Genomic DNA, 27,773 nt, shown 5'->3' on the forward strand with positions numbered 1-27,773 from the left:
ACAATTTACATCCTTTACCCCCAAGCGCTCTTCATTATTCCTCTAAAATACCCCCACCCATTTCCAAAACAAAATGTAGAGTGAAAACGCTTTAGTTAAGCCACAAAAAGATAACTTTAAAAAAACAAGTCAATCAGGCGTGTCTTCCATGATGCAACAAAACCTTCCAGTTACAATAGAACAGTTTTCCAGAGAGCTCGAAATAGTTCTTTATAAATCATAACTGTACAGGTATTGACGTCATGAGGTTGTATGACTTTAATGCATAAACACATCCAGCTGCCATCTTCAAGGTAAACAGATGATGAAACAATGGAAATGTACGTACTTTTACGCATGGTGCACAGGATTGGCCAATGAACAACCTCCTTTTGTCGAGGGCTCCTGAATCAAACGACGTCACTTGCATAATCCAATCTTTCAATACTGGCTCTGTTTTGAATAACAGTGTTTGGTAAACCCCAGCCCCCATTCCAGAAAGATTCCCAATTATGATTGTTTTAACACCATTTTAGTAACAGTTTAACAATAAGTTGACAACAACACAGTTCAAAGAAAAAGGAAGAATAAACCTTTATAATGGTGCAGCCATCTTGACTTTCTCCCATTGATATAAATGTTACCAAACCGAGGCTGGAAGAACAAAATAGTGTGGTTCCTATTTGCAAAATGATTATAAGCAGTCATTATTGTTATTCGATATGAGGAACATGACCAAGATGGACGCATCATTGTAATGTCTATTGACCAGTAGCTCTGTTGAACCTTGGAGAGGGGCTAGAGTGAATTACCCACTTAACCTTTGCAGTAACATTGAGCTTATATCGGAAACAGATCCCATACTTCAACTATAACATTCAGATGGTTTTTCATAGTAGTTTCCAGAAGGTCACATCACCAACAATGAACAATGTCAACTACAGCAAGTTATACCCACGCAGATATCACATTGTTGTGATATGTACTGTATAAGCATGGGATTGTTATTTTAGTAGGCCTACTCGCAGTACCAATGACCTAATTTTTTTCTGAAAGTTCACTACAATTCCCTGTGATATAATTTGGATAGGGAAGGATTAATGGTACTGGTGGGATACTACATGTAAATACATAGTGGATGATCTGGTCCCCTGTCCCCTCTTCAATCAGCACCTGACCCATAAGTGGGAATGATTGTAGATGAAAGACAACCACATGAGGACGGCCTGCAACTATACACTAAAACAAGTTGAGTTTATTTAAAATACTGCACTCAAGTCTTTCTGATTCTTTAGAGAGAAAATTTCACTGAAACAAAGTCCATCTTTCCGAATTTGATAACATCCCCTGGTTGCACAGTCACCGTGGTCAAGTGGTTAGACTGCAGGACTTGCAATCACAAGGTTGTGGGTTCGAATCCCTCAGCTAACCACTGATTTCACAATGACAAGAATAAATACTGTGGTCTAATTACTGAACCACAATTTCTTGATTTTTGCAATTCATAATCATAGACGTTAAACCAGTGTTTGTATGAGAGAGATTGGTTGTTTTCAGCTTGGTGTTTATATCCCCCTTGTGGGAGTTTGCCGAGTTCCCTTGATGGGCTGATCATCTAAACAAACAAACAAACAAACAAACAAACAAAAAACAAACAAACAAACAAACAAACAAACAAACAAAATCTCCCCTGGTTGCAAGATGCAATTCTTCATTTTGACTTCGTTTCTACTTTTGATTCTTCGTTTGTCTCCTTCAGGATTTTACTCATGTCCCTGAGAACAGAACCCCTTTTCTCTGAATGATACACATACTCATAAACAATTTTATGTATACCAACAGGCAACACAAATTTTCTCACAAAAACGGTGTGGAAGATAAGAAGTAGCTGTAACTATAGAGAACTTAATTTTTGAAGTAATGACCACAAGTACACCCTCCCTGATAAGTTATACATGCCTTTGTTTCCAGTATGCCCTAATCCACCAATCATATGCTTGAACTGGGGGTGGTATAAAAACCTATATCCTACTTCCTCTGTTTTTATTGCACAGTGCATATTGTGAATGTCAATGCGTCACACTTCGTATACGGACAGTGCAAAAATTACATTCCAAACTTTGTGCGCTTCGACGCGAAATAACGTACTGAAATTTTAAACGTTGTGCGTTGACGTGTAATTGGAAGATAAATTTGTTGTAACACGTGGCCTGATTGGATATGGGACGCAGATGTGCTGGATTTTTTTGTATTCCACTCGTGCTTGTGTGATAACTTATAATGTGTATTTTTTATGAGCTAGATCTGGGAGGGCACATCTTTTTTGATGACAGTTTTTTTTACTTTTGCCCTTCCTGGACGGCCTGTGCTTGTTTTATTGGGGTTTTTTTTGTTCTCTGTTTTTTTTTCTTTTGCTTTTTCTCGAAGAATTAAAATAAAATAAATAATTAAATAAAACAAATAATGTTATTTACTACTGACTATGACTTCTGTACAGAGGCCTTGCAGGTATAGCATCCTATAACCTTGTATCTGTTTAGAGACAACACTTCTCAATGTTGTTACCTTGAAATTATTTTGTTACTAAAAAACCTCAGTACCATCCTTGATAGAACAAAAATAGGTTTCTACACTTGAATTTGGGAAGTGGTTTTTCATTTTAGAATTACAAGGCCTGGCCTACTTGACAAATCAGTTTCCAAGTCAACATTTACTCTTGTTGTTGGGCCTTTGAACTCCCACGCATTTATGCCACCATGGGCTAAGTGGAGTCTTTTTTTTTCAGAATAAGAAAGATGTAAAAGCCATGTGTTGAAAACTTTTTGGATACTAAAAAACGTCAGTTCTATCCTTGGTAGAACAGAAATAGGTTTCAAACTTGAATCTGCACTTGAATTCGAGGAAGTGGTTGGTATTTCAGAAGTACAAAGCCTTCTTGACAAATCAGTTTCCACTCTCTCCTAATCTTTAGTCTTGTTATTATTTAGTCCTTTGAATGCCCACGCATTGAGCCCACTTGGGCTAAATGGAGACTTAATTTCAGAATCTTTATTTTCAGAATACATGGAATGAGAAAGATGTAAATGCCATGTGTTGAAAAACTTTTTCAGGAAATTTCTGAAATATTTGTGGGGTTGAATCATGTCTGTAGTAATTAATTCACTCTGACGTTGATTTGGCGATTGGAATGCTCTTGAAAAGTGGAAGAATGCTGGTCGCACTCCTAATTTGTGAACTTGAAACCTGTTGTTTAGAGGAAATGACCGTTTGTCTATTAAGGGGTGACAGTGGCTATGAGAAAACCTAATAAAATGCTCTGCATACCTCTGACAAAGTGTCGTAATATGATAGAGAAATATAGAACAAGTAATAAACCACAAGGAAAACTGGCAGGGTAAATTTTTCACTAACTTGGGGTTGAACAAGGAGAAATTGACTTGTGACATGCGGATTGTTGTGCTGGCTTGCGCTCAACCACTGCGCTATCTAACCCTAATGTTGGTGGTAAAAATTTGAGGGTGCCAGTCAAAAATATATAAACAGTCTTGAAAAATGTGGATCTCATGTGATTAATGTTAACACTGTTTATTAAATTAAATAAATCACTGAAAATTTATCTCAGAGTGTGGACATGGAATAACATGTCTTCTGAATTGAATCAAATTTCTTTAAGGAAAAGAATTCCTGAATGATCACGGTCAGTTAATCTGCTTTGAATACAATGTTCTTTTGGCTCAGGGAGTTTGTGCAATTTGTATGGATTTAAAAAAAAAACTGCTTTTGCACATTTTGGAGCTGCTGGTAAACTGAATTATTGATCAAAAGTGGTCTGTAAAGTATTTGTTCATATGGGACGCAAAGTCGTTGGTCCTGTGTGGTGTGTTATGCATGGGGTTGATTTAACAAGAGATAGGACGAGTTAGTCGTATTTAGGACTAAGCTTTAAGTTTTTAACTCTTTGTAAAATCGACTCCTGGTTTGATTTGCTACAGATTGCGCAAACAGATTTTCAGGAATTTTGGAGGATTGTGCAAAATTATATCCCTGTTTCAGATTTGTTTTCTTCATTCTTGTTTGTTTAAAGTATCCCGCAGAGGCTGTAACATAGAAAATTCCTTATTTTGAACTCCAACCTATTTTAATGTTTTACTCCTAAATCATTGATTCTTCCCTGACTCATTCATAATCTTGGATATCAAATTTCACTTTTAGTTTCCCCCCTCCAGACGTAAAAGCCCTTGACATTTAAAAACCGAGTTCCTCGCAAGATTCTTGCGGAAGTATCGCGGTTGCGCGGTGAGAAATGACGGATTTCCCAAGGAATGAGGCTTTTCCTTTAAATCACTCCACGGCTAGAACAAGCCATGTCAGGACCAATCCTGAGAAGTACTGATTACAGGAAGTGCTGAGTTAAACAATTTGAGAGGAAATCGTCAGTGTGTTTGATTTGTTTAACATTAGTTGTCCTTGTTATGTGTTATTTGAGCTTGTTTGCCTGTTGAAACTAATGCAACATAAAAAGTGGCTAGGTTGATTTGACAAATTGGGGAAGTCCTTGCGTTTTTTCATGTTTTTTTATAACTTTATAAAACGATGAAACATAGCAAGTATCATAAGGTCCGCTGGGAAAAAAACAACGGCACCCACAGCAATTGCCCTGCATGGTGCCCTGGGCTTTTGCTGTGGTGTACTTTATAAAGTTCCAATACAAATCTAAAAAATTCCTAATAGAAATGCCCCTATTACCAAAGAAACATTGCTGTGCCCCCTTCAAGAACAAAACACGCAAGGCCTGCATGTACAAAACCAATTGAACATTTTACAATTAAGTCCAAACAACAGGGAAAAAATAAGAAGTCCTCAATTTATGTGGGTACTCCAGTGAAATAATGACAATGCTACCCCACAGAGGATTGCTTCAGAAAACAACAATAGAATAGATCCCTTAAAGGAACTGGACACATTTGGTAGTTGTCAAAGACCAGTATTCTCACTTAGTGTATCCCAACATATGCATAGTTGGGTGGCATGGTTGGCTTGTGCGTAAAGCGCTTGCCTCTCACCAAGGTGACCCCGGTTTGATTCCCGGCCAGGGCCATATGTGAGCTGAGTTGTGCGTTGGTTCTCTGCTGTGCCAAGAGGGTTTTCCAGGCCATTGGGTTTTCCTCCCTCGGGAAAAATCAAACACTTTCGATCTTGGCTGTGCTCCGTGGTCATAATGGGTTGATGTGGCTGGCAGCCAAAGGCACCCTTGCATGCCAGCTTCTCGAACACGTTGTAGCCACGTCCTTCGCAATTTAGCTCTTAGCTGCGAGTAAGGATGATTAGCCCCACAAATTATTATTATTATTACTATTATTTTCATAAAATAACAAATCTGTGAACACTTTGGCTCAATTGGTCATCAAAGTTCAAAGAAAACAAATTGTGTGCTTTGAGATGCCCAATAAAAGACTTCAGCTGAAAGGCTTTTATTATCCAAGTGAGAAGTTACCTCTTTCTCAAAAACTATGTTACTTGAGAGGGAGCTGTTTCTCACAATGTTTTATACTATCAGCAGCTCTCCCATGCTCATTTTCAAGTAAGTTCTTTTGCTATTGATTATTTTGAGCAATTACCGATAGTGTCCAGTGCCTTTAACATCATTTGTTAGGGTATGGATGCTGGGGCGTGGAGAGGTAGGGGTTGGGTTGGGGTACACAATTCGTAGTCAGTTGCTCAAGTTCAAGCACAGCCCATTACAGCGCATGTTATCACTGTTAAGCTGAGACAATTTTACCTTGACATCTGTTCAGTGCGGCATAGTATATCAAATCATAACTGGCAACATATTTATTTACTTAAAAATACAATAAAATAAAATATGGAAAAAAATTTAATGTAACTGGAATGGTAATTCCCAATTGGTACCCTATCGGCGGCGGCTGACTGTAAAGACATTGCTGAACTCTGCCAAGTTATGTTGTCTTCTTGCCAAATCAGACGGAACTGGGCAAGGGGGTCGTTTATGAGTTATTGGTTCTAAATTCTAGAAGAGTTGAGGAGTTTTTTCGATGTCGTTTTTTTTTATTAGTGTAATTTGACATTCAATCATGTGGTCGTTGGGGGAAGTAATAAGAATGACATTTGAGAAATGACTGGTTCCTACGATGCATTCCTGTTAGGGCTCATGAGAAACACAACATACCTTACCATGGGTTTCACAGGGTTTAGCCTTTTTTTAACCCTTTATTCACATTTTTTTTTAAAGAATAACTACTCTCTAAATGCAAAAGAGTGAATATCACTATTTGAAGAGCCATTTGAGGGACAACTCCTTTTCGAGTGGTCTTTCACTCTTGAAGTTTGCATCTTTTTGAGTGATTTTTCACTCTGTCCTGGAGTGAAACCCATCTAAAAGAGTGAAATAACCACCACTCTTTTTAAAGAGCCATATGAGGGACAACTCAAAATGTAAAGAGTAGTGTTTGTCACTCTTTTACATTTAGAGAGTAGGGCTTATTGCTAGCATTGTTCATTTCGTTCATCACATTTGGTCTGTAAAAATGTCAACAGAAATAATATGAAACAAAACATTTAGTTTTGAGTTCAGAAATTGGGATACTATGTTAACATACTTTGTTGACAAGTTTCTTATTCGGTCAGTACCTGTATTTTGACCTCTAAATGAGAATTGAAATAAGTTGGCAATTTTTTCCGCCGCTATGGGCTTTTTGGTACAAGCTGCTTGTGGCTGCGAGGGTCTCTGAATGGCTAATCATCAGAAGAAAGAAGGGGGAGCCCCCCTCCCCCCACCCCCTCACTCAGATCCCACCCCACCCCTCCCTCAGCAACCCCCAATCCCAAACGAGTTTGAATATTAATCAGGCATGAGAATCTTCCGGTTTAAACCGGAATTCCGGTTTTTTTCCTTTCAAAATTGTGGTCTCCGAGTTCGATGTGAATTTGCTATAAAATTCGGGGGTTAGGTTTTTGGGGGTATACATTTGGATTTCTCTAATCCCTCTTCTCTAGTCAGACAATGTAAGTTTACCTTTGTAATTGTTATTATCGCGGATCCACACGTACGGCGTTCATGAAAAAACTGGACCTAAACAATACATTGCCGTCAAGCAACTGGCCCAGTTTACGGCTTGTGGTCTTCCTGGCATCGCGCATGCATGCGGCAGCAGCGACAGATTTATAAACTTGCCTCATTCCTCGCTTCGTTTATAGTGGAACGGTTCAATAATGTTTGCGTGTAATGCGCTTGCTGCTGCAGCAAAGATAACACGTGTGGAGACTTTTGAAAGTCTACTGAAAAAACAATGCACGTGTTTGCACCATGTGTACTGTGTACGTGCAGGTTTGTACACGAACCAATGAGCGGCGCGGCACGAATCTGAGATCGCCGGCAGGCCATGGAAAACTGGTACCTGTTATTTGCCTCACAACCAGCGAAAGATATATTGGGAACCAGCGAACACACGGTACGTCCGGACGACGTGCTTTCTTCATTGGTTCTATTTCTATGTTGGGGTCTTATCTCAACCTCGTTCCAGTTATACCCTATGCTGAATAACAACCTCTTTCTCAAAAACACATCGCTCTCGCCAAATATATAGGCCTATATATATATTTTTAAATGTGCGTCGCCGACGGATCGTTAAAATCACAAACATTTAATTGCAAAAGAATTTCTTCTACACAACCGAATTTCAAATCAAGATCGTCTAAAAAATATAAATATTATTACTATTATTTTTTTTTCCCTTTCTTTTTCCGGAGTTGTAACAAAATCGCAGGCGAACCCAAAATTGTTTGAGCTTTACATTCCTTATTTTTTTCCTTAAACCTATTATTAAAAAAAAAGAAGGAAAAATCACACAAAAGTAGCTCACTTCTACCTGGAAAAATGCGTGTCAGAAATACATCAGAGACCACCACAGCGGGCTCTGGACCCCGGCCGTAAGGGACTTCGCGCTGCGCGCTCGTGTTGTGTGCTTCGCACACAAAAATGATAGAATGTTGACATTTTCAATCAACTTAATTTTTTTCCTGTTTTTTTATCATTACCCATTCTCATGCCTGTATTAATGGTCTGAGATAATGTATATTTAATATTGCAAACGAAAATGCAAATCCTTTGACCCGCGTGCCCCCTCCATCAAATAGAAACAATGTCTGGTCACCACTGGCTATCATTTAAGTGCTCCGGAAAGAGAAGACAGAGAAGAAAAAAAACCTACCAAAACCTGCACACTTCTCTTGGCTCTGTAAACCTGAAACCCATCGAAAGATTTCTGCAGTTCCATATGGCCTTGCTAGCCTTGGAAGTACAATATGTTCTTAAGTTTGATTGTCACAACATTGATCAAAAAGTCCTAAATGCTCAAATAATGTTGCCATTTAGGCCACATTAGGGTGAGATTTAAAATCAGGCGATCCGGCTATCACCGGCTTAACTGTTTCAGAAAATCAAAACCCCTTTTTGTTTCGGTGGGGAGACTAAATCCTCCCCGAGCTATTCCAAACATTTGAAAAATGCGGAAACTTTTATCAGAACAACAGATTTGGTCTTCTTGAAAAGAGAAGCTCAGAGAGCCTTCTTTTTACACCCTGTGTATAATAATAGGATACCCGTTGTGTTTAAAACCAATCTGTGGAAGCCAGTTGCAAGGGCGTCTACTTCAGGCCAACAATTACACAAAGAACGGTTTACTGGTATGGACCCCAGTCTCTGTGATCCCAGGTGAACAAGTATTATTGGGCGGACAATGGAAGGCATTCCAGGCATGTGGGGAATTTACCTGTTGTGGAGGCCGCAAGGACGTGGTGTATTGATCGGGGCAAGGTGAACAAACCAGGGTTCGAGGGGGATTGGGTTGGCTCTGATATTGCACTGTTGGAAGGTCTCATTTTTATTATTTCAAAATCGGAATTGGAATCAAAAGTTTCCTTGGTTTTGTGCATGACACATGTCAATGACTTGCTGGATTATTTGTTGACCGCAGACTTTTTGTGATGGTAGTGGGGCAAACCCCTGGACCTGCCACTCATTGTGAGGACCCATAGCGCTGCATCAGCGGGGACTGGTGAATGTCTTGTCTTAAAAAGAAACCGCCCCTGGCCCACCTGGGCATACCTGTATAAATTAGGGCCCCTTCCCCATTGTTTCCCTCTATTGTTCTTTCGGACAACATAACTTATTTTGTGCTATTAATTTAAGGAATAAAAGTGTGCTGTGAGGAGTTGACCTTTCAAAAATTATGATGCTAAAAGGCTGGAAAAAATTTTCTGAAGGCTCCGTAGGTACTGGTGTTCTGTATGCCCTAGACACTGGTGTTCTGTAGGCCCATAGTGATCTGTTGGCCATATAGACACTGGTGATCTGCAGGCCCTAGGCTCAAGGGCCAATGTTGAGGGGGTTGGTCTTTTCGCCCTTCTTCCTTGAACATAAAGTATGTTGTCCCGACAGGAAGGTCATAAAGAATTAGAATGGCTCCTGATGACAAAATGGCATTATTGGTTCGTGTTTGTTGCCAGATTTAGCCCAAAAGACATCTAGCGTTCCATCCTTCTGCAGAATTTATGCTTCTTGAGTAGATTTATCTTTGGAAATCTGGAGACCTCTCAGTTCTTGAAAGAACCGCTGCATAACTACTACCTGAGCGAAAGGAAATCGGCCGGGACTACTACTTTGGCTTATAGCGGTACTACTACTTTCGCTTAGCAGATCGAGGGTCTTCATATTAACTTTACTTCAATAACAGTATTTATGAATATTTATGAAGTCGATTACTGGTAATGAGTTGATCTGAAGCCTCTATTTATAACTAGTTCTCTCAGAGTTTGGTACACAAGCACTTCCCCCTAAATGACATCCCATTACTTGTGAAGCCATTGTTTACATGAATTCCCTGCGTTCACTGTGAACCATTCTCTTGAAGACTATATCAGAGCATACTGATCGAAAAACATTGAGTTGAAAACACCGGTTCTTTTCAGAACCACCCCAACTCATTAGAGATAGTCATTACATGGTGTTAACCGCAAACCCTTCCATATCATATTTCCACCATGCAAAGTTTCAATCTCATGTTGCTGGTGCATCATGGATATTGATGTAAACAAACTCCCATCACAATCACCTGTACAGTCTCAGCCGTCCTGGCCGTTTGAATTATTACACAAAAACAATAACAAAACGTCCATGTTTATTTTCCCCTGACACCTACGCTCTGTTTACATAAAAATATCCGTTCAAATAAACACTTCTTTGTTTTGTATTTACCTTTTGCGTTCACAGTAAAGAGAGTGGAATCCGGTTGAATATTTGACCAAATTGACTAGTCGCAGAAGTTAAGTAGATCTTGCCTGAAAAAGAAAATCGCACCAACCAAAGAGAAAAACACCATAAAAAAGCCCAGGCACTGTGCTTAGATAATGGTGGAATACCAGGTCCACAAAGAGTTTAAGCGTCAAAATATGTGGCCAATCAGTACATGATTAAAGTGGGATTGAAAAACAATCCGATTAAAATACATTAAGTCCTCTCGGAATGCATTCTGCTGTACACCCTTATCGCTGTACTTTAACACTGCATCTTAAAAACCCCCGCGAACAACAACAACAACAGTATCACAGGTGACCTATTGGTGGGCAGTAGACAATGTCAGCCACTTTAATAATGCCATGGGATATCTTCTGGAGTGTCTTGGAAGAATGGGGAGGCATTCCTCAGCTTGTGTAAAGGATTGTAGCTCCGGAATGCAGAGGTCTTGTGGTAACCTTTTGTACCCATAGGCTGGCTGAAGAAGAAGAAGCGTGGTGCATTGTCATGAACTCACTTTTTTTAATGCTTGGCTCATAATCAGAGGCCGGGGCACATGACTCTCTCTTGGTTGTGGATGGGAGAAGAGGAGTGTAACATTTTCTACCTTGATAGGGGTTGGGGGATTACAATGAAGGGATGACACTTCTCGTTTGAGTGGTGCCAAGATTTAATCCAAGTCTGTCTGGCACTGTATACAACCAATGGAGGAAGGATTTCACCGTGGTACAAATCACTTTTCATAGGACTGTGAGAGTTTGTCAACAGTATTCATCATGAGAATTATCTTGTGTGAATCTCTTTCCTCAATTAAAAGCTTCTATTATGTTGTTATTTACGAATCTAAGTATTATTGATGGGTTTTTACTCTGATGAAGAAAGCCTACAAGTGTGAAACTGTTTGGTGCCTGCTTATCTACAGAGCTGGCCTTCTTAGGAACCCTAGCCCCTCCCCCCCTCCAAAAGACAAAACAGTGAAATTGTATCAGGACTTGAATTTTGATTGTGAAGGGGCACAGCAATTTTCTGGTACCGGGGCATGCACTTCGTTGGGGAAAATGTTAATTTTGTGTTGGAACTTTTGCAAAGGAAACCAAAGTAATCGATGTGGGTGCCTTCGGTTAATTTGGGGCCTACCATTCAATTGATTCATTCTTTTTAAATCTTGCATGTTTTAGTCATTTCTTTTGAAAAGAGTAAACCCTACCAACTTTCTAAATACTCCCTAAAACCTTGGACGAATGTGTCGTCATGTTGCATGACAAGTCTGGGGAAACTTCATTGGTTTGACTCCCAGTACTGAGCACTTCTACACCGACAGAAACTAAAGCAATAGGGTACAAACAGCCTCTTAGTCAAAGAAATCTTATAAAAAAAGACCCTGTGTTTCACTGACAAACCAAAACGCCAATACCTCGAAAATGTGACACCTGGTTTTGACATTCCAGCTGCTTTGTTCCATTTGTATGAGCTAATTGAGTAGCTAATTAACAAGCGATATAGTTCTTTGAATCAATTAAATCCAGCGTACATTGTCGCCGTTAACCACAGCGAACGCTTGACAATGTTTGCCCATGAGCTTTTTGCAGTTGTGTTTCTTCAGGAGAACGAGAGGGTCGTTGTTTTTTTTGTCCTTTTCTACAGCAATTGTGAGCGGATGTTTTATCATAGATCAGATTATTTACCCAACACTAACTCTGTATGCCCACTTGAGGAGCTTTGAATCACCTGGCGTAAAAAGGAAAAAGAAGCAAATTTCTTTGCATCTCATCTGGCTCTTATTTGCACATCCCTGGGAAAAGTGTGCGCAAGGTGTGAAGAAGTATGCCAAACAATAACTGGGGCGCTGGATTTGGTGAAAGTGCCCACAGCGTTTGCCACTATCAACAATAGCTTGATTGGCATCTTGGCAAGTGGGGCATTTTTTTGTTCCACTGTTGCAACTTGAAAAGACGAACCATTATTTAACAAAATAGCCTCCTTGTTCATCGGAGGAGATTCTATATACACCACGTATAGAGCACTTTCATCTTGTTCTTGTCGCTCAGCAAGGGTTTACTCTCAAATAAGTTTGTGTGTAAATTTGAGCATATTCTTTGTAATGGCAACTTCTGCTCGAAGTGAAATGCCCTAAATGCACACCATACCCAGACATTTCATTTGGAGATGGGGGGGGGGGGAGGTCAAAGTCATTAATTTGGAAGATATTTAGTTGGCGGTCCAGTGGGTTGGCATATTGAAATCTTTCCTCAGTTGGACCCCAGTTGGAATCCTGTTGTGGGAGAAGGGGGGGGGGGGGCACTGAGAGGGTTAGGTTTTCAGTTCCTACCTGTACTGCATGGGTTTCTCTGAAATAATTCTCTTGGGTTTTCCCTCCCACAGTTAGACACTAAAAAAATCCTTTAGAAACTCCACTAGGTCCAGTGTTTAAGTTTGTAATTCTGAGAATTCGTGGCTTTACAACTAGAGTAAACAAATATCAAATCTATTTGGGAATTTTCTTGATCTCATTCAGGAGGGGAGGGGGTGGGGGATTTCCTCTGATGTGTAATGGAAGTCATTTACAGCAAGTGGGCTGACCCTCATTGCCAAGGACCACACAGGTTTATTGATTTTCTCTGTGAACAAATTCCATTTCTCTGACATCCTCTCCTCCCTGAACAAACTTGGTGGATCTGGCAATTTCTTGGAACTCCATGCTGTGTTTGTTTGGAGGCTCTTTCTATCTATCCTATAGGAACAATAACTTGCCATAGAGCATGAAGATAAAGAATATGGTGACATCACTGGTTTATACAAAAGAGCCACAGGGCCGCACTTCCTGCTATGATGAGAAGGACACAGAAAATCTGATACTTAGTGGAGATCACACTGATTTTGATAAACTTTTTAATAGGAGGAAAGTGGGCGCATCTCTAAACTTGTAAAACTGCAAATTTTAACTTTTGATTTTCTGTGTGAGGTTTGACATAAAGTGTCATAAATTTTCCAAATGACTAGTGTAGCATCTTGCCTGCCTGAAAGTGTACAAGGTTCACTCTTTGTCCAACGCAGCCCAATGTCTTATACTTTATGGACACTTCACTGAATTTTATCAACTTTTAATAGGAGGAAAGTGGGAACATCTCTTAACTTGTAAATGAACTGTAAATTTTAACTTTTTATTTTCTTTGGAAGGTATATGACATAAAGTGTAAAACTTCCCTTATGACTAGTGTAGTAACTTGCCTGCCTGATAAAAGGCGCTTTAGTGTGAAGGTTCACTCTTTGTTCTGAGCAATGAATACACAGACAATCTTATTCCTTATAGAGATTTCACTGATTTTTATAAACTTTTAATAGGAGGAAAGTGGGCACATCTTAAAATTATAATATGAGATTTTCTGTGGAAGGAATGACATCAAGTGTTAAATTTCCCATATGACCAGTGTAGTATTTTGCCTGCCTGAAAGGCCATTGAATGGACACGTACACGGTTCACTCTTTTGCAAAGCAAAGGTTACACTGTCTGTGATACAACACATTGAATTTCAGTCAAAGGATAAATCCGATCGAATCAGCTCCTGTAGAGTAAGATGAGTAAAGAACAGGTGTTTATAAAAAGGCAATACACCCAAACCTGTTAAAGGCTACGTGACCAGACTCCCCAAACCACACTAACCACAGTGACGTCAAATTTTAACCAGAGTGTTGCCGGTGTGGCCATGGGGTGATTCACGTGGTATGCCCTCCTTCCCTTCTGGCACTAGCTGCGGTCTGATGATCAGGGTCCAAGGAGGTGGGTGGACTCCTGTATAGTCCCTAGGTACCAGATGGCCATCGGCTCATCTTCTGGGAAGGCCGTTCAACCTGAACTTCCCCAATTACCTCTGGGATAAACCCAAACAGAACTGAATCCTATACATTCTTTTCTGAAAGCCAGTTGTTTTAATAGGTTTTGGAAAGTTCTCTTGTTTCTATTGGGAAATATTTCTTGTATTTCTGGTAAATATAATGGTTCACTGCTATGATGGCAATGGTTGATTTCAAATTCTTTGGACTGCAACACTTTAAAATGAGTGCCTTCTATGTGACAGTAAAGTTAGTTTGATATTGAATGTCGGACATTCACATAGATTTGTACAGCGAATACCAACTTTGCATTTTCAGTATTGGACATTGGATATTCACATTTGTACAGCGAGTATCAACAGTGCTTTTTCGATATTGGACATTGGTCATTCAAATAACTTTGTATAGTGAATGTTTACCTTGTATTGGACATTGAACATTCAAATAGCTTTATACAGTGAATGTCTACTATGTTCATCGCTATTGGATACTGTGTATTCACATCTCTACAGAGCCATACAACTCTTCCTTATAAACTCATAGCCAAGCATCCCATGCAAACAGACGTGACTCTTCCAATAACCAACTCATAACATTCATGACATTTAGCCGATGACTTATACTTCCTTGAAATTGAACAGGGCCCGCTACACATGAGATGTTTGTTTTCCCTTAAAGATGTAATACACCATTGGTTTACTGTGATAAATTAGCGACTTTCACATTTTAAATCTTACTGACCAATAACTATTTCGCCGATAAAACCTTTCCAAACCTCTGCGAGAACAATATAACCCTGCTGTCAGGGCCCAATTTCATAAAGCTTCTAAGCACACAAGCACACTAAGCACAGAAAAGTATTGTTTAGCAGAAACAGATAACCAGCCCAAATCACTTTAAGTTTGCATTATGTTTTTCTCAAAGATTTTTTTAATTAGCCGAAACAATAACAGGACAGGTTAATTTTTTTCGAGTGAGTATTTTTAGTTTTAAAGATACTTTAAAGGTTGCTGGGTATAGAAAAGCATTTTTTTTTTGTAGCAAAATTCCTTCCTCCATGGCAAAATACAAGCCAAGAAGATGTGGGATTTGAAGTAAAATTGTCCTTACAAGCGTAACAAAGCAGTGTTCAGAATTAACACTGGGCCTTTGATTTTAACGTCCGGCCAGTAAAATCACAATGGGACAAGACTGGCATTGTGTTTTCCCTTTGAGCGAAAATCCTCATTGTGTCAAATCTTTGAGAATAAAAAGTTGGCCGTGAGTGTGATAAATATCTCTATCTTCAAGTAGGCTTGAATCCTTGATTCTGATTGGTCTATCCATAGCAACAAGAGTGTGATATAAACCTATATTGCACGGCCCATATCACTACATGTGTCTTGTGGTGTGTTCTTTGTTGCGTGCCAAGTTTGCGTGAAGAGAATGGCCTCGTTGGATATGGGTTGCAGAAGCGCTATACTTTTTTCGTATTCCACTTGCCCTTGTGTGATAACTTATATTCAATTAATTTTCAAGAGTATCGAAGTATTAGATACAAAATAAATTCTGGTCCAGTAAAAGATTTGAGCTATAAGCCCTGTACTCTCTTGGATTCCCTCCCCCCCCCCCCCAAAAAAAAAAGCTTTGTGAAGCTGCCAATTTCCCCTCGTATTCTCAATGCTGTTGCGTATCTTTAATGTGGGGCAGGAAAGCTTAATTTACTGAGGTCTAAAACAAAACTAGGTTCGCATTTTATTGCAACTCCCTGTGGACAAATATTTTGTGCTTTGTAATTGTTAGGGCAATGCTTGCAAATTTAAATTGTCAGTTTTGTTTTCCTTTCTTTGACTGTGAAATATTGAATTTCTAGTTTGCCAAACCCCAAAATTATGTTTGAACAATTTCTCTGCAACTTTCTTAAGTCTTCCACTTTCAATTCAAGCCTTGATTGATTGTGCCGATCATTGCAAGCTGTGTTTTATTCTGAGACAGTCTCATTAAAGGAGCACGTTGCCTTGGATCGGTCGAGTTGGTCTTTAAAAAGGGTTTGTAATCGTTTGTTATAAAATACATATGGTTAGATAGATGTTCAAAAAGTAGAATACAATGATCCACACCAGTTGCCTAGAAATTGCGTGGTTTTCCTTTTACTTTGAGAACTAACACGGTCGGCCATTTATGGGAGTCAAAAATTTGACTCCCATAAATGGCTGACTGTGTTTGTCGACAAGGTAAAAGGAAAACCACACAATTTTCGAGTGATACTTGTGTGGATCATTATATTCTACTTTTAAAATATCTTTCTAATCATATGCATTCTATAACAAACGGTTACAAACGCTTTTTAAAGACCAACTCGACCGATCCAAGGCAACGTGTTCCTTTAATCACTCCTGGTAAGAAACAAGAGGGTTGAGGTTATCCCCATTAATCTTTAATTATGTTATGAACTTTTGTATGTTATGAACTTTTAAGTTGACCCAAGTGACCACAGTTAATCCGGATCTTCTCTTGAAACCTTAAGACGCGCCTCATTTGACTTCCCCTTATACCATCGCCTTATTGTTATTGAGTTGACCTAAGATGGCAGCAGTAATTAGTCTAGAGTGCTCAAGTCTCCGTTCCGATCTTCTCTTCAGCCACTTCTCCTTGAAGATACCGCCTCCTTCGACTTCCATATCCCTAATCCCAACTGCTGAGAGTATGGTATGCCCATTGCTTATTGTTATAAAGTTGACCTAAGATGCTCTGTTAGTCTACAGTGCTCTACTTTCAGTTCCGATTGCTTCTGAAGCCACAATGCCTTCTTGGGTTCTCCTGAAGAGGTTCCTCCGAGATCCCCCCTTCATTGACTTCCTCCTTCCATCACCCAAAACACACCCTGACAGAATCTGTATGCCCCCTTCCTTAATGTCATAGGGTTGACCTAAGATGGCCACATTTAGTCTGCAGAGTCTAGTCACCGTCCTGATTTTCTCTTGAAGCCACCTTTCCTTGGAGATGCCTCCTTGGGTTCTCCTGACGAGGCCTCTTTAAGATGCTGCCTCCTTTGACTTTCCTCTTCACCATCTCCCAAAACCTACCCTGACAGAGTGTGGTTTGCCCCTTCCTTGTTGTTATAGAGTTGACCTATGATAACCACAGTTAGTCTAGAGTGTTCTAGTCTTCGTCCTGATCTTCTCTTGAAGCCACCTCTCCTTGGAGATGCCTTCTTGGGCTCTCCTTAAGAGGCCACTTTAAGATGCTGCCTCCTTTGACCAGAAGACACTTGTTTAACCGTTAACCAAAAAGGCAACTTGTTCCCCAACTACCAATAACTTAAAACATTAATTATTAATTATTTAAAAGAGATTTGATTTTCAAAAGTACATGAACCAAAGAAGTCGCAGTGAACTCGAGATATTTCTGGTTTTAATACTGAAAAGTTTCCATCTGTGAAATTGAATTTGCGCGGACTGTTGCTCTGAAAACACCGGACATCATAAATGAGCGCTTTGTTCCGTTATGATATTACCGCGGTAATTTTTCACCACAGGTCTTTGATTAGGCTCAATTTATTAACGAGATATGACAGATATTATTGGAAGGGTTGGCGTATATAGGACAAAAAACCCACAGGTTTCTCTGTTGCTGGTGGCTACATCGGAAATATGGTTAACAAGATAAGTGTTGGGTTAGTTTCTTAGTATGGAAATCCAATAATCTGCAGTGTCTTCCTGTTCCTTCATCCATCACTCTAGTTTGGGTTGCTCGCCTCTCCTTGGTCCTTTATGAAGCTATTGCCTTTTTGATGTTACTACTTTTCAGGGCTCGAATTTGAAGGGGAAAATCCACAAGACGGCTGCAGAGGTTGTAGCTCAAAACTTCTTCTGGACCAGAAAGTTTTTTACAAGACCAGAATCAAAATGAGAAAAAGCTGTCAATGAAACTGTTTATAAATATATATTTTTAGGGGTACAACTTTCATAAATACTCAACAGAGTTGAAAGATATTTATCCGACTCAGAGACAATATTTAAACATAATTTTTTTGGTAAACAGAGATGAGGTGACATATTGTTCTTCAATCACACAAAACCACCAAACTTGCCAGTCATTAGTTTAATGACCCATAGCTTAAAGCACTGACTATGCCTGAGGTCCAGTGACAATTTTAAGCACTGCTTATGTATTGCCCACAGGGTGATTTGCTTTTTACTGGAGGCGTAAGGGGAAAATAAATTGTGCAAAATTTCGTTGCTGCACAACTCAACTGATACATACAAAAAAGCACCTGTACATATCTTCTTGAAGCCTGGTTCATACTTCCTGCCATAGAATCCACTCAACTGAAATGTGCTCAACTCTTGCAAATCATTTGCTGTGAAAACAGCCCTGTGATGTCATTCGCTTTGCATTCGTACCTCAATCATGCCCGCCCCCCCCATCAATCCAACTTGTGTCTGTTTATGATGCTTGTGTCACGTTGTTGTTTACAGACATGGTTGAGATGACGTTATCCATTCTGTCACAGTCTGTTAACTTGTTTTGCAAGATGATAGTTCCATTCTACATGATAATTTTAACATCTGTCAGCAGCAAAGGGAAAATATAAACCTCTGGAACTTTTTGATTAAAGTTCGAACTCTTCCATATTTGAGTTGGTTGTGAGCAGGTTGACGGGGGCCCAATTTAATGGTTCTGCTTATCGTAAGCAAATAATCTCCGCTTACTGAAGCAGGGAATACCAAGCTAATGTCAGGCAAAATTTCAGCGGTTAGCAGGGAATTTTTGCTTATGTGCATGCAAACTCAATGTTACTAGTTAAAGGCATTCTTTGCTTACACAGCTAGCGCAGAAATTTTGCACTTGCACAGTAAGCAAAGAATGGTGATCTTAAGCGCAGAAGTTTGATTGTTTAGTAGAGCCATGAAATTTGGCCTTGGTGGATATATTTTTCGGCAGGATTTCTCAAATTATTATCAGGTCTTTGAACCAACCCTAAGGGTTTGAGGAAATGTCAGATCATTTCATTAGACCCTTAAACCTATTTTGTGCGAGGCAAAACGTTTTTGAATGTTTTCGCTCGGATGCCCGTAGGAAGTGCTTCAGTTGTTCCCCAAAGAACTCGCATATTGCTTTAATTTGTCTTATTGCTTGGTAAATCCTTTTCCCCCGCCCCTCTGTTTTTGCAAAATTTCCTGATAATAAACCGACAGACAGTCCCATCTCCTCTCCATTTAAAGCTTGTGACCCTAACTACTAATCTAGAATGATCATGAAATACAAGAACTACCGGAAATCCAGAAGATTTTGGTGTGTGCATTCTGTGAATCACTTTCCCCAAATCTTAATTAAGACTGTAAGCCTGATCGTACCCAGGTGGCTTTTGGATTGCGTCTCCCGTCCATATTTCATCATATAGACCCAGATCTAACTGGTTTCCATGAATTGGGGGATTAGAGACACATACCGGTATCCATGGTAGCCTACTACGCCCAGCAGCTATGACCCCAAGTAAACCCTGGATGACCTCAAGAGGACACCTGTTTTGACCCCTGGTGTCCAGCATCCGTCCAGCCAATCAGAGCCTAATATTGGCATGATTCGCTCACACGCTCACATCGGCGTCAAACATGATTGGTTGAAACAATTCTGTAAAGAACATTGGGGTTGTCTGGAGAACATTCCGTCTTTGCGTGTGAAGTTTTTCCCCCAAGTTCATCATGACATACCATGGACATACTAACCAGTCAATGTGGTCAGATTATGTGTTATTTTATTAGATATATTAATAACAAAAACATGTTTTCTGTTACACTGTAATCCTAAATATGTCTCCTGTAAATAAAACCATGCACATTTCCAAAATTTTGTGCTGAAGCATTTAAGTTTTAAACTCACAAAACAGATAGACAATTCCTCTCCCTAATTTGAAATAAAATAAAACTTGTACTAAATTTATACTAACATCAACACTTTGCAACCACTCAAAATAAGTGTTTAGATATCATTAAAGTTGTGTTTGGTCAAAGTGCTTTGATGCTGTAATTGGAATAGCACCAGTTAGGCCTATTTGGTTTGAACTGAAGATGTTTTCTGATGAAATGTTATATTGTAATGTAATTGACTGGCATTCAAATTAGTATGGTGTGCCATTCAAAATCGAAAGCCAAAAATAACTTGAAATTTCAACTTTGTGTGTACTTCAAAGCTTTAAGCTTTAACCTGTTTTGGGTTTTTTTTTTTTAAGAATGCTCCAAAAAGCAGTTTTGAAAATTCTTAATTTTGGTATGGTTTTCTCGTCTGCACATTCTTGTCTGATTGATTGTTTTTTTGTTGTCAATGTGTTGATGATTTATAGGCAAAAGTTTGAGGAAAGATACAACAAAAGTGATCTGTGAAAACTCAGCCGGGGATCCGGATGTGAAAAGCTAGTCTGTTCATAAATTTAAAAAAATTATTTTCCTGCTATATTACCAGAATTTTATATATGGTTATATATAGCCCACTAATCTACAAATAAGGTATTGATGGCACAAAGATAAACATTTGCCGTCGGGTTTTTCATTTAATTTTTAAATTATGAGACCCATTAAGCACCTTCTAAGGGTTTGGTGCTGCAGTGCACTCGGAAGACACCGCCACTGGGGCAAACCCATTCTCTAGCAATACCTGGGCCACTTTTCATGGAGCTGCTAAGCACGAAAATTTGCTTAGCATGAAATTTCTTCCTTGAAAAAAAACACAAAAAAAACAATATTACCAACCAAACTTCCATTTCTTGCATATCGCTTATTACTGGTGTTCAGCTTTTGTTTGCTTATCCTGAAAATCATGTGGAAGTTTGTTTGGTAATTCGGTTTTTATCAAGGCAACAATTGCATGCTAAGCAAATTTGTGTGCTTAGCAGCTCTATAAAATTGGGCCCTGGTCCTTTTTACATGCATCACACAATTCACAGGACCAACAGCTTTACCTCCCATCCGAAGGACAAAGGATTTTGAAAGATGTAAATCTGTTTTAGAAAAAAACGAACAAATTAAGGGCCCTGTCTTCATATTTTTTGTTGTTGTTGAAATCTTTATAAACTACTTAGCCTGCATTACCTTGACAAGTATAAAGAAAGTATTTTACTAAACGGGTGTGCAGCCTTTAAGCCTAAATAATCTGTTTTTCTTGGTTAATTCTGCGTTAAATATCTATAAGTACCATTAAGCGGTTTTAAAAGTCGGGTTCACTGACCAAAGAAATGTCCAGTTGCTTTAAAGGGAAACACCGGGAGTTTTGAAAAAGCAAGTCGACACTTTGTGGTACTATAATGCTGTTACATTATAGTTTATTACACTTTGTCATCTCAAATGCTCTAAATGTATTAATTGCTCCACAAACACTTAAAAGCACATGAACATTTGTGTGAAATCAAAATAATTTGAGAATCAATGCTAACCTCTGCTTATAACTTCACAAATCTTTTTCTTTTCTCCCCCCCCCCCATAAATACGTTTAAAAGGAGGGTCATGAATTGGTAATGTACTTAAATGGCCATACAAAGTTACTTGGTGAGCAGCACTGCAGCTGTATAAATTATGTTTAAGAAAGGATTGCCTTCGAAGTAATCATGGTTTTGATAGTTTTTCACCCCAAAACATGTGCAGCCAGAGATGTGGTTTGTACTCGCAGTCACCTTGTTAAACAAAGATGGATGTGCGTTCTTGTAAAATTACCTGACAGGTTTTGCTGTTTTGGCAACAAGTAGACTGTTGCACTCAGATGAAACCTCACATGTGACTATTATTGTAACTTATTCTTTTTAATTTTGCCCATAAATCAGAGTTAAATCGACACCAACCAATCTATGACCGGTTTAGTCAATAATATTGCACTTCATTTAAGGGTGATTGAACTAACTGTCTGTTTTTCCCAAGTCTTTTATTAGGTCTAGACTTCTTCCATCTTCAGTACTTCCTTTCCTTTGGAAAATATTCTTTAAAAAAAATCAGCCATCTTTTTAACAACTTTATCGGATTGTAGTTCCTTTTTAACTGAGAGTAAGGAGCCCTTGAAGCATAATATTATGGGAGAACGTGAGTGGCTAGTTTGGTAATTATTTTTTAACATCGGACCTCCTGTTTTGTTTTCGTGCCTGTAAGGTGTGATTGTGCTCTAATGCTGATCAATCAACAAGTTGTGTTTAACAACACCTTGCTGCGCTGGTCAAAATGGAAGATAAGTGCAACGTCATCTGTGTGTTAGAAAACATGGCCATAAGAAATGGGATGGGTGGGGGAATTAATATAGAAATACAAAAAGTCCACTTGATTACTCTGCTTTTTTTTAATAGTTCATCTCACATAACTTGTTTTTCACCAGCTGTGATCCGTATTAAAAGCACTGTGTAATCAGTGCTTTCCCAAGGTCTGTGAAAACAAATCCAAAGGCAAATCACTCAAGTGGGATTCGAACCCACGACTTTTGCATTGCTAGAGCAGATGTCTTACCATTAGACCACCGAACTAGCCCGGTTGCTAGAGGCAGTTCGAATGGCATAGCATAGTTCATCTCAATGCAGAGCACTTTTATTGGCGAATGTTCTAAAAGTTGTCTGGTTGATTCAAGATCAGGCAGCAGGTTTTTGTTTGACTTGGGTGTGATACGATCCCTGGTTGGTACAGCATTTACAGGTTGAACGGCTTCTGACTGACACCCCGAACAAAGATATTGACTAAGTAGTGAAACCGCCTACAAAGCTGAGTTGGTCTGCAAGTTACAGGTTCAAGTCCTGCTCTAGTCATTATTTCCGAGTTCAACCCAAGTTTTTGTTACTGAATTTCTTTGATATAATGTCGAAAGATTTGGGATATATCTCAAGGTTCTTAGTCAAAACTTAAGTCAAGAATTAAGCTGACAGGATTCTTTCTTTCTTATTTCTTGAATTTGCTTGCACCTTCGATCTCAAACTGATACAACATTGTTGCGAAATTATACTGCCTGACATTAGTTGGTACAACATTTGTTTCTAAAAACTAACATTTTTAAATCAAATAACTTTTTATTCTCTCTTTTTTTGTCCCTTCTTTATTTGAATGTCCTCTGATTTAGCATTAATGAACATTTACTATTTCCTTTACCCCAAGGTGTAACACTGACTCATATCTGGTCCTTGATGAACATTCTGAGATAGTTTGCCAAGAACAGTCAATTTCACTTGTGATGACTGACATCAGGTTTTTTCCCTGTGGTTTCATTCAAGTAAAATTCCTATATCCTCCCCCAATTTATCACATTTCCCTCCGACATCAATGAGGCGTATTTGTGAACACAGCTGGCAATCTCACTGCCGAATATATGTTATTATTCTTGTGTCCTGTTGTATACCCCTTGCTAGTTTTGTGAAGTGCTTGAGTAGGAAGTAGAGAAAGAGTTGGATGCTGGAAGTTGGACCAATCCCCCCTCCCCCCCCCCCCCCCCACCTTCAGGGACAGCACACTGTTGACATTTTGACACAAAACACCAACAAAATGACATGCTTTTTAATCATATTATAGTCAAACTGAAGTAGTTGGATTGAAAAATTAGCCCAATTAGAACCCCTCCCCCTCCCAAAAAAAAAAAAAAAAAAAAAAAAAAAAAACCACAAAAAACAACAAAAACAACAACAACAACAACAATAATAACAACCTTCCCCTTACTGCTATACTTAATTGTATGGTACAGTGGCCCAGCCTTTTTGGAAAGACATTAAGAAATAAATACATGTTTCATAGTTTTGTTTTGTTTGGAGGGAATAGAAGGGGATAGTCACTCGTTATAATTTGCTTTTACCCCCATTACACTGGTGTGCATTAAGCACTGTACGCTCCATACTTTCCCCAGGTTCTGTAAAAAATATTCCACAGGCAAATCACTCAGGTGGGGTTCGAAACCATAACCTTTGCATTGCTAGAGCAGATGTCTTTCTACTAGACCACCGACCTATCCCTGTAATGGATAGAGCCACAGGCAGGTTCAATAGGTTTTGGCCAAAGTGCATCAACTACTTTTCTTGTGGTTCAAATTTAGCAAACTGGTTGGATTGACAGCTTGCCCCTCCTGCCTGCACCCCTCTCAAAAATGGCACTTACCCTTTCCTTGTACCGGGAGATGCTGAAAGGACTTCCTATAGTTTGTCACGCAAGTCATCAACGTATAATTGCATCAAGTTATGTCTTATAGGATCAAAGTTTTAAAGGTGAAACACTTTTCAATTAGCAAAGCAGATTGTTGTTTAAGGAACAGTCGAGTTGTAATCGTTTGTAATAAAATGCATGTGGTTAGAAAGATGTTTAAAAAGTAGAATACAATGATCCACACAAATATGCCTCAAAATTGCGTGGTTTTCTTTTTACCTTGTCGACTAACACGGTCAGCCACTAATGGGAGTCAAATGTTTCACTCCCATAAATGGCCGACCATGTTAGTTCGCAAAGCAAAAGGAAAACCATGCAATTTCGAGGCAAATTTGTGTGGATCATTGTATTCTACTTTTTAAACATCTTTCCAACCATGTGCATTTAATAACAAACGGTTACAAACGCTTTTAATGTAGACCAACTCGTCCGAGCGTGTTCCTTTTAATCTTGTTTAGATTGTTGTTAATCTTGATAAATTTTTAGACATGTGGTTGTGTTCTGGCCGAGCGGTCAAGCGCGTTGGACTCCAGCGCTGGTGTTTCTGATCAGCAGAGTTTAGGTTCAAGTCCTGGTCTTTGATACTTGAAGAACTTTGACCTTAGTATTGCTTCTGAAAAAAAAGAAAAGAATGGACTCACCAGTTTACTGAGAAGGGTCCCTGTGTCTGCTTAGATGTATTTTATTCACTGAGTGCATGTTTGCGTTTTTAAAATTTTGTTATTACGTTGACGGACACTTGTAATAGATGTTAAATTTACATCGGGGATAAAGAATATTGATTTTGTTTTTGTTACCCGTAGACTGATGTGTGTTAGCACTGTATACTTAGTAGTTTCCTGAGTCCTGTGAAATAATAACACAGGCATACTACTCGGGTGGGATTCGAACCCACGACCCTTGCAATTCTAGAGCAGTGTCTTACCAACTAGACTACTGAGATTGCCCGGTAGCTAGATGCCGTTCGAATCCATGTTCATACATACACTTGGTTCACATTACAACAAGTTTGTTAAGTTCCCCTTTAATGACGTACCTAAAGAATTTTTATTGCACTTTCTAGCCTTGGTCAACCTAGCCCAAAATGTTGTCAAATTGCCTGGATTAATTTTCCCTGATGAAAATTGAGCCGAAATTGGCACTGGAGCATTCCTGGAGTGCAAAAACAATACTCGGTCATCAATCATGTTATATTAAATGGAGCCCTGTCAGAGGGGGTGTTTATGTGTGGGTTGGAGTCTAGTGATGTAAGATTCGGAGCTAGTAATCTCACAGCTTGGCAACGCGGATCAAATATGACAGGTAATGACCCTGGGTGTGAGTGTTTACTAAGTTGGACCAATCTGAACAGCCTGCTGACAAAAACAAGGGGGAAAGAATCAATTTGGGAGGAGTTTTGTGTGAGCCAGTGAAGCTTGTTTACTCGAGACGATGTCAATTCTTATGACAATGACAATTATTAAGTTTGGCGTCAAAGAGTATCCTGTTAATCTGAAGAATGAAAAAAAATCAAACAGTTGGCCATAATTTTGAAGTGATGTGGTTTTTATATTGACAGGGTTCCACCTGCTTGTATTTGAATCTGTTGATGAAGTAAGATATGTTAAAGAAAGTTGTAAAGAAAAGAGGGAAACTGACCAGGTACTTATCCGTTTGTTTGTGTCACCCCTGATTAAAGAGGGGGGTTCAGGGAAAGCAACCACTGAGGCAGCCTTACTCCCCTGAATGTGGTTCAACCACGCTCTGGTTACAGGCGGGATTCAAACTAGGGTCTACAGGGGGGGGGGGGGAAGCAGGGAAAGAAACAACCAAGGCAGCCTTATTCCCTTAACATGATTCAACCATGCTTCGGTCAAAGGCGGGATTCGAACCTAGGTCCCTCAGAGGAGAAAAGCTAGGAAAGATAGAAACCACTTAGCCAACCTAAGCCCCCTGATTCCCTTCATTTCAACCAGATTGCTGAGCAAACTTTGGGTTATGATGTTTCATTTTCTAGAAAGTTGTGTACCAAGTCATAGTGATACTCTATGATTGCCCCCCCCCACCCCACCCCTGAGAAATAAATGTAAACAAAATTGTTACTTTTAAGAGGAGCAACAGATTCCTTAGACTTTACTCATACTTCATAAATTTGTAATCAATCATCTGAATCTTCTTTTATGCTTAAGTTTTTATCCCGCCTTTCAGCAATACTATTCTGTGCTTAGCGAGGTTTTGTTGTTGCTTACACTACAGGCTTTACGAAATTGAGCCCTGCTAGCAGGTGAAACTGGCAGAAAAGTAGGCGAAAGTAGCTGAGATTTTCACTATAGCGTAAATTGTTCTTAATCAATATGTCGATCCATCTTGTGGTATACAAGGACGTTTCTGGTAACTCGTGCGTGTCTACTTTTGAATGACTAACTCCACACTTCTACCGCTTAACAGCTGTACCAACAAATCTTCACTAAACCTGGAAACTATAGAGAATGGTCGCGGGAAAGCACGTTGCAGATTTAAAGGAAAAGTATACATTTGGTTTTTGTGGCCGGTTTGATTGTTTTAATCCCATATAAATCTAGATGTGTACAATAATCCTGTGGAAAGAATTTTTTCCCAAAATTTTCACATTTTATCCTGAAAACCCCTCGTAAGAATACCAAATATGAGAAGAGCGTGAGCGTTACTGACCATCAAACCGATTCCTTTTTCCATAAGCGCATTACTTCAAATTGAAATGTTTCTCAAAGTGCCTTATACTATCAAAAGCTGCCGTAGGCTTTTAACCAAAGTTTTTATTTCCATTAACTTTACGAGTGATTACCAAGCATTATACCTTCCCTTTAAACCCCAAATCATGGCATGGTCTTGACAAATGCTACCTGGCGCACTCCGACGGTGTGAGGGTCCAGACAGGATTAGAGAATATCCGGAATGGCATAAGTTTTCAGGAAAATGTTGTGGCTTTGTAAAATGTGAAAAGGCTGCTGGGGGAAGTAAGGGTTTTTCGTTCAAAGTGCCGACAACTTCTAATTGGTTGACAAGTGCGTTATTTAAAGTAAAACTAAGATTTCTCAGGAGATAACTTTATGATGTTTACTCGAAGCTTTCCCAGCTCTTTCTTGCAGCTTAAAATGACTTTCAAGGGTTATAAGAAACCTGAAAGTTCAAATCCTCTTTGAAACAAATTTTGAACAAATTTTGTTTGTTTTTGTTACTTTTAGACGTCACTTGAAAGTTGTTATTATTGGCCCAGAACCTTTTGTTTGTCTTGATAGTAGTTGCTTTTTTACTCAATGCACAAATTTTAAGTCTGATTGAATGTCTTGGCAGGATTTTATTTTAATTTTAAAATGACTTTATTTTCAGGATTATTAGTTGTAGCGTCTGAAGGCCCTTAGGCTTTCAGTTTAACTTGCTCTATGGTTTAACACATGTAGGCCCTATTCTACCATTTTTGAACCAAAATTATAGACTGGCTTAAGCCGTTCACAATCTGTGGAGTATGACATTTACAGCAAATCAAGTTAATTCCAAAGAAA

General features: G+C 39.1%; 1 protein-coding gene across 2 annotated transcripts in view; it reads left to right on the plus strand.

Moving 5' to 3' along the window:
* LOC139954456 (synapsin-3-like) overlaps nt 1-27,773 on the plus strand; it is a 288,306-nt gene that overhangs the window by 184,682 nt on the left and 75,851 nt on the right. The gene's annotated exons all lie outside the window — the stretch shown is intronic.

This window comes from Asterias amurensis, chromosome 2 (assembly GCF_032118995.1).
Source record: "Asterias amurensis chromosome 2, ASM3211899v1".
In the NCBI taxonomy this organism is placed as follows: Eukaryota; Metazoa; Echinodermata; class Asteroidea; order Forcipulatida; family Asteriidae; genus Asterias; species Asterias amurensis.